This window comes from Myotis brandtii, unplaced genomic scaffold (genome assembly GCF_000412655.1).
Source record: "Myotis brandtii unplaced genomic scaffold, ASM41265v1 scaffold133, whole genome shotgun sequence".
Lineage (NCBI taxonomy): Eukaryota > Metazoa > Chordata > Mammalia > Chiroptera > Vespertilionidae > Myotis > Myotis brandtii.
The window spans coordinates 2593643-2603360 of NW_005354718.1; the positions used below are offsets into that span (position 1 = coordinate 2593643).

The window sequence follows — 9718 nt, forward strand, 5'->3', positions numbered from 1 at the left end:
GGGGCGGGGTCCCAGGGGATCAACAGGGCGGAGCAAGCAGCTATGGCTGCTCCTCAGTCCTGCCCTAAGAGGCCCTGCTTCTCAGTGTCCAGGTAATCGCTGCAAGCACCTCTGAGAGAAAGCCGCCTTCGAGGTCCGACTGATGCCAGTCTAGCCTCTCCCTGTATTAGTCTGGGTCCCCCCAGAGACTCGCCCGGAACTGGAGTTCAGAGCAGTCGGGAGCTTGAGACTCCCTCCCGATTGAAAAAGACAACATTGTTCTCAGCCGCCAGCCCTTTCCACGTGCACCTCCGTACCTTTGCACTTTACTTCCACACCGCACCTCCTGAGTCTCGGTATGCTTTTCTCTACCTTCTAGTTGTAGAATTTCCACTCAGCCAGCCTTCCTGTGGTTCTGGATGATGTCTGTTTTACCTTTTAGTTGTATTTTTGAAGTGGTTGTGCGAGGCAGCAATTTCCGGTGTTTACCTATGCTGCCATCTTGGTTTCTCTCCTCTTGTTCTTATTTTAAAGGGGAGAGAATTAACACTCCAGAGGTCAACTTGCCCAAAACAGCCAAGTTAGGCAGTGGCAGAGTCTAAGGGAGGGAGGGGTACCGGTTCTAAACACGCACTCATAAGGCCTGTGTTAATGGGTTCATCCAGGGGGGCAGGTGGACAGACACTGTCTCTGGCTCTTCAAATGGCACTTCCTGGAGGCTCTCAGATTTCCCACATGACCCCCCACCCTCCCTACCTGCCATTGGAGCTGAGGAGGGTGGAGAATGGGAAGGGCCATCTGCGGTTCACCTGGGGAGGGTATGTGGGAAGGGGAGGGAGGGGCAGAGCTGGGATCACCACAGACCTCGGGTGGGAGTTAGAGACAGTGATCTGGTGCTGATTGCCCAGTCTTTCTCCAGAAGCTCTGCAAGCATTGCCTTAGGCCATGGAACTTGGGGCTGGTCTCCACCTTTCTGTGGTATGGGATCCTCATTGTCCTGGAAACTGGAGTCGGGGATTGGAGTCGGACCACCTGGGCAAGCCCTTTGCATTGGACCCTGAGCCCTTTTGTGTCACCCGTGACCCAGTTCCGGGCACAACTGATCTGTGTATCCACAAGGGGCTTCATTTTCCTAGTTTTCAATGTTTGCTTTCCATAATATTGTACATTCTGTTTTGTTGTTTTTTGTACCAAAAATAAAACCATTTGCTTGTTTCCAATAAGTACTTGTCATCACTGAAGAGAGCTTGGGGGAGGGGGGAGCGTGCAGGGATTAGGGCCGCCAGCCAGGAATGACGCGCCTCCTGGACCTCAGGGTGGGAGGCTGGTCATGAACATCCACGTCCCTCGTGTGGAGCTCAAACTAAGGTCTGGGTTTTACAGTCAGACCCTCAAAACGGAGGGCCCCCTGCCAGCAGCTGCTGGAGACCCTGCCTTCCCAGGGGCCTAGCAGGGCATGGGGCCTCCTCCCCCCACCCCCACCCCCCACATCGTTCCTCACGCTCTGGCTTTCCACCAGTACACCCCAAAGCCGCCAACTCTGCTGTCACAATTTCCACTATCTCCGCATCACCCTCGGGGAGGGTGCTGTGGCCTCCTGCTGTCTCCCTGCTTCCTCTTCCCCCTCAGTCTGCTCCTGACACAGAAGCCAGCGGGTCCTCACCTACAGCCCTGGTGCCTCCGCCTGTACTCAGGGGACGCCAGGTTCTCATGGGCCCTCAATCTCTGCAGGATGTGCCCCCCGACCCAGCCTTGACCCCCTTCTACTCGGCCTCTTGCTCATCCTGCTGCCCCTCTGTGGGCTGTCCTCTCTGCCCGATGCCCTTCTCCAAGCGTCCACCTGGCTCTCCTCCATCAGTCCAGTTTCCCTCAGCGAGTCTCCCTTTGCCCCTCCCTTGCAGAGTCCCTATGTGGCTTCATTCCCATGTTTTCATGATGCCCGTGCCCTCTTAACGGCTGTACCTCACATCTAGTCTGTCCGAGGCTGTTTCCTCCCCTCACCCCAGTCCTCTCCTGGCGGAACGCACACTCCGTAGGACAGGGCGGCTGGTTCCCTGCTGCTCTGCGAGCACCCGGGCATCACCTGGGACACGGTGGGTGCTCAGTCAGTGATACGGGTTGAGTAAGATGCTCAGGCAGCGGCATTAGGTGTAAAGGCCATTGGAAGGCAGACTCACTTGGAGCCGAGGGCCGGTCTCAGCACAGCACTCAGGGCGGGGCCTTGGGAGCCAGTTGTTCCTTTTCTTGCAAGAAGGCGGGAGGAAGAGATTGAAAAAGGAGCAGTGTTTTCCCTCAACTACAGTGGGGCCTTGACTTACGAGTTTAATTCGTTCCGTGATGGAGCTCGTAACTCAAATTACTCGTATGTCAAATCAATTGTGAACGAGTGAGACACGTGATGCTGGGCTGATGTTGTGGCATTCACTGTGACGTTCGCTGTGCCAACTAGCGGTGGGGTATCTGAAGCTGGCTCGTAACCCGAATTTTAGCTCACAACTCAAAGCAAAAAATCGGCCGAGAGACGGCTGGTATCTCAAAAAACTTGTTAGTCGGGACACTCGTAAGTCAAGGCCCCACTGTACTTAAAAGCTGATAATCTCATTCCATTCTGAAAGCTATGAATAGAAACCCTTAGATCAACCCTGTGAGGTGGGTCCTGGGATTATCTGAGATTTCTGTGGAGAGTATGTAGCCTTTGCCCGTCACAAGGACGGTGCTTAGTAACCACCATCTTTTAGTGCTGTGATTCGTGCACTGGTGGGGGGCGGCCTGCAAGGATCAGCCTGCTGTGCGAGCACCACTCATCCCGGTCAGCCCAGGGGCTGTGGACCCGCCTGCCCTCTGAGCGGCTGCTACCAATGTGGGAGTGCCGAGCACTCACCACCAGGGAGCAGCTCCTGCCTTGAGCGTCTGGTCAATTGGTCATTCTGGTCGTTATGCCCTTCGGTCTGGGCTTTTATTATATAGGATATGTAGATAATTTGGATAAGGCACTGCATTCAAGTTGCTTGAATAATCTTTACATTCTCTATTTCAATATAGCTTTTCCTCATCCTTTAACAGGTGCTCCCTGCCCTCCAGTGGTTAGATCACAGCTAACTTTTAGTAAAGGTTATAAAATCCTTTTACAGTGTTTATTTTTCAGCCATATTTAAAATCCTATTAAGTTTACTTTTCTGATAAAACAAGCCCCCCCACTTCAGATTTTTCGTTATGTCTGATATGCCTAATGCCCAGTTTAAGTTAAGGGTAGCCTGACCTGCCTCTTCCTTTGCCACCATGAGTCACTACGCACCCCACAGTTTGTGGGTTTTTTCCCTATGTTCTCATGTGTGTTTTATTTTTTATTTTTTAATATGTTTTTATTTATTTCAGAGAGGAAGTGAGAGGGAGAGAGAAACATCAATAATGAGAAAGAATTATCGATGGGATGCTTCCTGAACACTGCCTCCTGGGGATCGAGCCTGTACCCAGGCATGTGCCCTTGACTGGAATCGAACCTGGGACTTTTTAGTCCACAGGCCGACGCTCTATCCACTGAGCCAACCCAGCTAGGGCAGCGGTTCTCAATCTGTGGGTCGCGACCCTTTGGGGGTCGAACGACCCTTTCACAGGGGTCGCCTAAGACCATCGGAAAACACATATATAATTACATATTGTTTTTGTGATTAATCACTATGCTTTAATTATGTTCAATTTGTAACAATGAAAATACATCCTGCATATCAGATATTTACATTACGATTCATAACAGTAGCAAAATTACAGTTATGAAGTAGCAACGAAAATAATTTTATGGTTGGGGGTCACCACAACATGAAGTACTATTAAAGGATCGCAGCATTAGGAAGGTTGAGAACCACTGAGCTAGGGCCTCATGCGTGTTTTAAATCTTTGTGCATCTCTAGGCTTAGTTACAAAATGAGATTTTTCTCCGAGTGGCTTAGTAGTACATTGAAAACTTTGTTTCTTTTAGACCTATTATTTTAATTTTGTAATCCTTCCAAAACTAGCTTTCTGAACTTACTGATTTATGACATTTTCCCTTTAGATTTTAGTAAAACAAATTCACTGTTATTAAAATGTCCTTTCATTTTGAAGATAGTATTTACTAATTTTTTTCTTGTAATAAAATGGCAGTTTCCATTCCAAAATTGTCGTTTTTATTACCAGATGGTAATATAGAATCATAACGTTTTTTTCAACACAAAGAATCTGTTTGCCTTTCTTTGTTGTTGTTAATTCTCACATGAGATATTTTTTCCATTGCTTTTCAGAAAGAGTGGAAGGGGAGGGTGGATGGGGCACATAGAGAGAGGGAGAGAGATAGAGATGGAGACACACCAATTGGTTGTGCCCTTGACCAGGAATTGAACCTGTGACCCTTCAGTGCATGGGCTGACGCTCTAGCACAGTGATGGCGAACCTATGACATGCGTGTCAGAGGTGACACGCGAACTCATTTTTTTGGTTGATTTTTCTTTGTTAAATGGCGTTTAAATATATAAAATAAATATCAAAAATATAAATCTTTGTTTTACTATGGTTGCAAATATCAAAAAATTTCTATATGTGACACGGCACCAGAGTTAAGTTAGGGTTTTTCAAAATGCTGACAGAGCTTAAAAGGTTCGCCATCACTGCTAGCATCATCCAGGGCTGCCTTTGTTGATATTTCAGGCAAAAGTCATTGAGGCCAAAGACTGTCAATAAGTAATTAGACTTTCCTAGAAAATTATATTTGCAAGCATCTGCCCTGTCAATAATATTTACACACTCCTCCAAGGAGAAATAATTTGGGATAAGAATCCAGTGGTACTAGTTTCTCCTAATTATGACTGCACCCCTTTGGAAAATGTTGGTCAAAGCAGGATGCTTATTTGCTTATGTATAACATGAGGATAGTTAAATGTATTATGATTCTGTTTTCCAAATCCCAAATTGTTGTACATTAAATAAATATTTGATATTTGGATATGCCTGGAAAACTGGAACCTGTGGTTTCATATTCATTTGTTCAACAAATATTATGTGTCTGCTCTATTCTAGGTATTGTGCTAGGCCCTGGAATAGAGTGGAGCTAACAGTCTAGTGGGAAAGACATTCATTAAGACATAGTTTTAAAAATAATTACAGTTGTGGGTTGGTGCTATAAAGAAATACAGGGTACTATGAGAGCATATAACAGGGAGACCTTATTTAATGTTGGGGTTTAAGGAAACTTTCTTGAAGAAGTTACATTTAAGCTTAGGCATGAAGGGTGAATTGGAATTAGGTTTGAGGCATCTAGGAAGATCTTAGGCAAAGGGTAAGGAACATGATTGTGCAGACTTGAGTTATGGGGCAGCAAGAGGGAATGGTGTTTCTTATCTTTCTTTTTAAAAAATATATTCATTTCAGACAGAGGAAGGGAAAGGGAGAGAGAGGGGGGGGGGAACATCCATGATGAGAGAGAATCATGGATTGGCTGCCTCCTGCACACCCCCCGCTGGGGATTGAGCCTGCAACCTGGGCATGTGCCCTTGACCGGGAATCGAACCTGGGACCCTTCAGTCTGCAGGCCGACGCTGTATCCACTGAGCCAAGCCGGCTGGGGCGGAATGGTGTTTCTTAATGACTATTGATTACATTCTATCACATCTATCCTATTTTTAATCCTCCTCTTAACACATTTTGTAAAATATGCTTTTAATAGCATTACTATCTGATTTAGAAACTTTTTACAGCTCTTCATTGGGTAGATTATTAGCTCTTTGAGGTTAGGACTCCTGTTGCTTTAAATTCCTTAGTCCAAGGTTTTAGATATTGGAGTGAATCATACTTTGCCTCTTGACATGAGTTGGTGCAGCACTAAATGGTAGGCAACAATGGAGTGCGAGTTTTTAAAATCCTTACCTGAGGATATGTTTTTTCCCCATTGCTTTTCAGAGAGAGCGGAAGGAAGGGGGGTGGGGGGGAGAGAGAGAAAGAGAAACATCAATGTGAGAGAGACATTGACTGGTTGTCTTCCACATGTGCCCCCACTAGGGGGCGGGGAGCTAACTGCAACCTAGGTACATGATCTTGACTGGGAACCTGTGACCCTTTGGGTGTTGTGGCCAACACCCTAACCATTCAGCAACATCGGCCAGGGCATGATCCCTCTTTTATGCCCCTTGACTAGCACACAAGTTTTTATGGCCAGTGAAGGACTTTGTGTAAAAATACCAAGTCTTTTTTGTAGCCCAGTCTATATGTAGTTCTTATTTTAAGAGTGATCTTATTGTATTGAATTAAGATATTGTAAATAGGACCATAACCCAGGGGTTTTTAGATGTGGCAATGGTCTCATTTGAAGAGTGAGGTCATGTCTTTTCTAGTTATTTAAGAGAGGTATGTTTCAATAGAAATCTGAACTGAGAAGGTGGGATCTGAATAGATTGGATAAGGAATATAGTTTGTCTTGTTGGTGGATTTTGTTAAGCTGTGCCAACTCTTTGGGTTCTAATATAGACATCTGAATAGTGCATGAGGTGCCAGTCTTTCCTCTATCCTCAGCATATACAAGGCACTCAAATATTTGTTGAATGTGCATGTGAATGGGGGCCTATGTGCTTATAGAGCAATCTTGGATCAAAATTGTGTACTTTCTAAGCCAGATTGCTTATATTCCAGGCGTTCTCTGTCTCCAACCCCCCTCCCCCCCCAAATATTTAGTTAAATCTCTTTGGAAATTTAACCAGGAAAACCAAGGGAAGGATTTTTTTGGGTTAGGCTGGATGAACAAGGTAAGCTATGATAACTTGAGAGAATTCTAACAGCAAGGTAAAATTCAGGAGCATCAATTCTAGCAGTTAGCTTGGCATTTTTAAAACTTGGGTTATATAATGATGCCTTTTAAAGGGAGAAGTTATTACAGAGCAAAAAAAAGAAAGAAAGAAAAATACAACCAAGGACCCCAGTTTGAGAAACACTGCATTAAAAGTTAAATGTAACTGTTTGCCCTAGCCGGTTTGGCTCAGTGGCTAGAGTGTCAGCCTGCGGACCAAAGGGTCCAGGGTTCAATTCTGGTCAAGGGCATTGTACCTTGGTTGCAGGCTCCTCCCCACCGGGGCCCTGGTCAGGGCTCCTGCAGGAGGCAACCAATTGATGTACTTCTCTCACATCGATGTTTCTCTCTGTCTTTCTCTCTCTCCCACTCTTTCTAAAAAAATCAATGGAAAAATATCCCCAGGTGAGGATTAAAAAAAAAAAGTTAAATGTAACTGTTTAAGAGGTTACTTAAAAAAGCAAACAAAAGAGAAGTGGTTACTTGGTACTAGCTTGATGTCAAACCAAAACTGGGCCACTGAAATGATGTTGCAGTATTATTTTTAGATTATCTATATAAAAACAGTTAATAGGCTGTCAGATTATTTTCTTTTTAATCCTCACTCAAGGATATGTGCTTATTTTTACTTATTTTTTTTAGGGCAAAAGGAACGGTGTGTGTGAGTTTGGGGGTGGGGGGGGGAGAGACAGGGAATATAGTTTGTCTTGTTGATGGGAACATCAATGTGAGAGAGAAACATTGATTGGTTGCCTCCTGTATGTTCCTGACTGGGATGGAACCCACAGCCCTTCTTGGTGTATAGGACGACCACTCCAACCAACTCACCCAGCCAGAGTTCTCAGATTCTTGATAATACATCTCTAGACCTTTATATAGGTTAGGCAGGCCCCACTTTGAATCAAAGTTTACCTCTCCTGCCGGGAGATCCAGTGGTGAATCTTGAAAATTTGGTGGTGTTTTAAAAAAAATATCTGGCATTTCATTCTATGTTTGCCTAGTATAGGGAAAGAGTAGCAAAAGAAAATCTCCACTCTCCTTCCCCACTAAGGTGTCCTCCCAGATTTCCCAATTAGAGATGCTATTTGTGTTAACTTGTGTTGGGATCCAGTTACCACTAGGCAATGGTTGTTAAGCAGTTATCAGTCATTTACACCTTATGATCAGATGCTTTAATGCTAAGTCAACACATTTTATTTCTGCCTCAGAAAATGGAAATTTTGTATGAGGAAATCTTAGACACTTGAAAGTAAAGCATTCTTGGATGAGCTGAGGTTGAAATTCTGACAAGGCAGCTTACAGGAAAGGGATTTTTGGAGTCGGGGAAGAGGAGGGTGTCAAAAAACTCAGTTTTGCCTAAGATTTTGGGCATTAATCATTTGTTTTACTTGCAGTGCTCTTGAGAGCACTTACAAACTTTAGCTCATACACTTTCTAGTATACTAATTTCATCACAATTTCTTCCCATGGCATACCTCTGAAGAGAAGAACGAAGAAAAAGAAGACTCTTACTAATATGCCTGGAGTCTAGCTCAGATCAGTCTTGTTGGATAAGCCTCCTCCTCTTGGCTCCTTTCTTTCAACCTCCTTATTCTCCTTCTTCATAGAACTTTGTATTTAGTCATCTAGCATGAAGGTTCTCAGTACTTGCTAATTCATCTAAGAGAGTAAAAGAAAAGTTTGGAAACATGGACCACATATCTGCTCTCATACTACTACTATTTTGCCTCTTTTCTCTTTACTTTTTTACTGTAAAAAAGTAAACACAGAGGAAAGAGCAGCTGGTTAGGAATAGGGAAGAAAAAATATAATTTTTGGGAGAAATACTGTCCATTAACTTAGTTCTGCTATTTTCTGACACAGATATTCGGTAATTTTTTTCTTTGCACTTCATGGCTTAAATAGCTTGAACAAACAAGAATTGAAAATACAGGATCAAGGCATTAAAGTTCAGATAATGCTCTATCGTGCAAAATTCTCGTTTCCAAGTTTTACTGTTTTAACAGGTGAGGAGTTAATTTAACCAGGTAAGTTAGTGCCAACTCTTCTTCCCTTCCCATTCGGCATTGAGGTTTTCGTTCTCCTCCCTACTTTCCTAGTGTTCTTCCGTCGTTGATGTTGCAAACTCGACCACTCGTTTCTCAAGGTCTTTTCTTCAAGATTTCCCGAAGTTTTGGCGCCATCCAAGCCCACAGAACATTGGGGAGGAAGATCTCCGACTCATTTGACGGGCTCACGAAGCCCTGGGGACTGTGGATACCCTTGTGGGTGGAGCTGGGCGCGGTAGGGGCGGAGCCGGCGAGGAGCCCTAGGGAACCGGTGGAAGGCACAATTTGAGAAAGCCCGCAAGCAAAGTTTTCACGGTTTTCACGAAGGCTTCGTGTGCGAGGCTGAGGGAATTGGGGTGCCTCTCTCCTGCCTCGCCTTTCTTCATTCTGGAAGCTTCAGTAGGCCGATCTCAGTTGCTGGAACCCGGAAAGGCAGCGGCTTCAGCTCCAGGGGCGGGTCCCAAGGGTCTTGTCGCTGCTACGGGGCCATTTGGCCTCCTGGTGTTGGGGGAGGGGCGAGGGAGGTGCTGCTTGCGCCTCCTTTTGCGCTTGCGCGGCGGTCTCCGAGCGGGTAGGAGCGCCTGCGCGGTGACGTGGACGTCCCGTGCGCGCGCAGGCTCTTCAGCTGGAGCGGACACACGGTGTGCGAACGGAACAAAATAACCCGCCCCCAGCGGGATGTGAAGGACTCCGGGTGAGGCCGGCCACGCCCCGCACGGTAACTCTCGGGCCTGGGCAGGGGGGGTGTTGCTGTAGTACTGGCCCGATTGGAGTTTTTTGAGAGTTTGAAGCTCTTGTGTATTTGAGCGGCGTGAGAGACCTTCCGCTGAGCGATCTTCGCACGCCGCGGCCGGGCCCGGCCTTGCGCTGGGCCGTCTTTGGC

General features: G+C 45.9%; 1 protein-coding gene across 11 annotated transcripts in view; it reads left to right on the forward strand.

Moving 5' to 3' along the window:
• Positions 1-9718, forward strand: part of MGA (MGA, MAX dimerization protein) — a 139102-nt gene that overhangs the window by 31354 nt on the left and 98030 nt on the right. For 4 of the 11 annotated variants that reach the window (XM_014534809.1, XM_014534817.1, XM_014534819.1 and 1 more), the window contains exon 1: positions 9366-9553. The exons of 1 other annotated variant lie outside the window; for it this stretch is intronic. The gene's annotated coding sequence lies outside the window, so the exon portion shown is untranslated. Of the gene's footprint in view, positions 1-9363; positions 9554-9718 lie in introns of those variants that run through there. 6 more of the 11 variants (XM_014534813.1, XM_014534814.1, XM_014534815.1 and 3 more) reach the window with 5 other exon arrangements.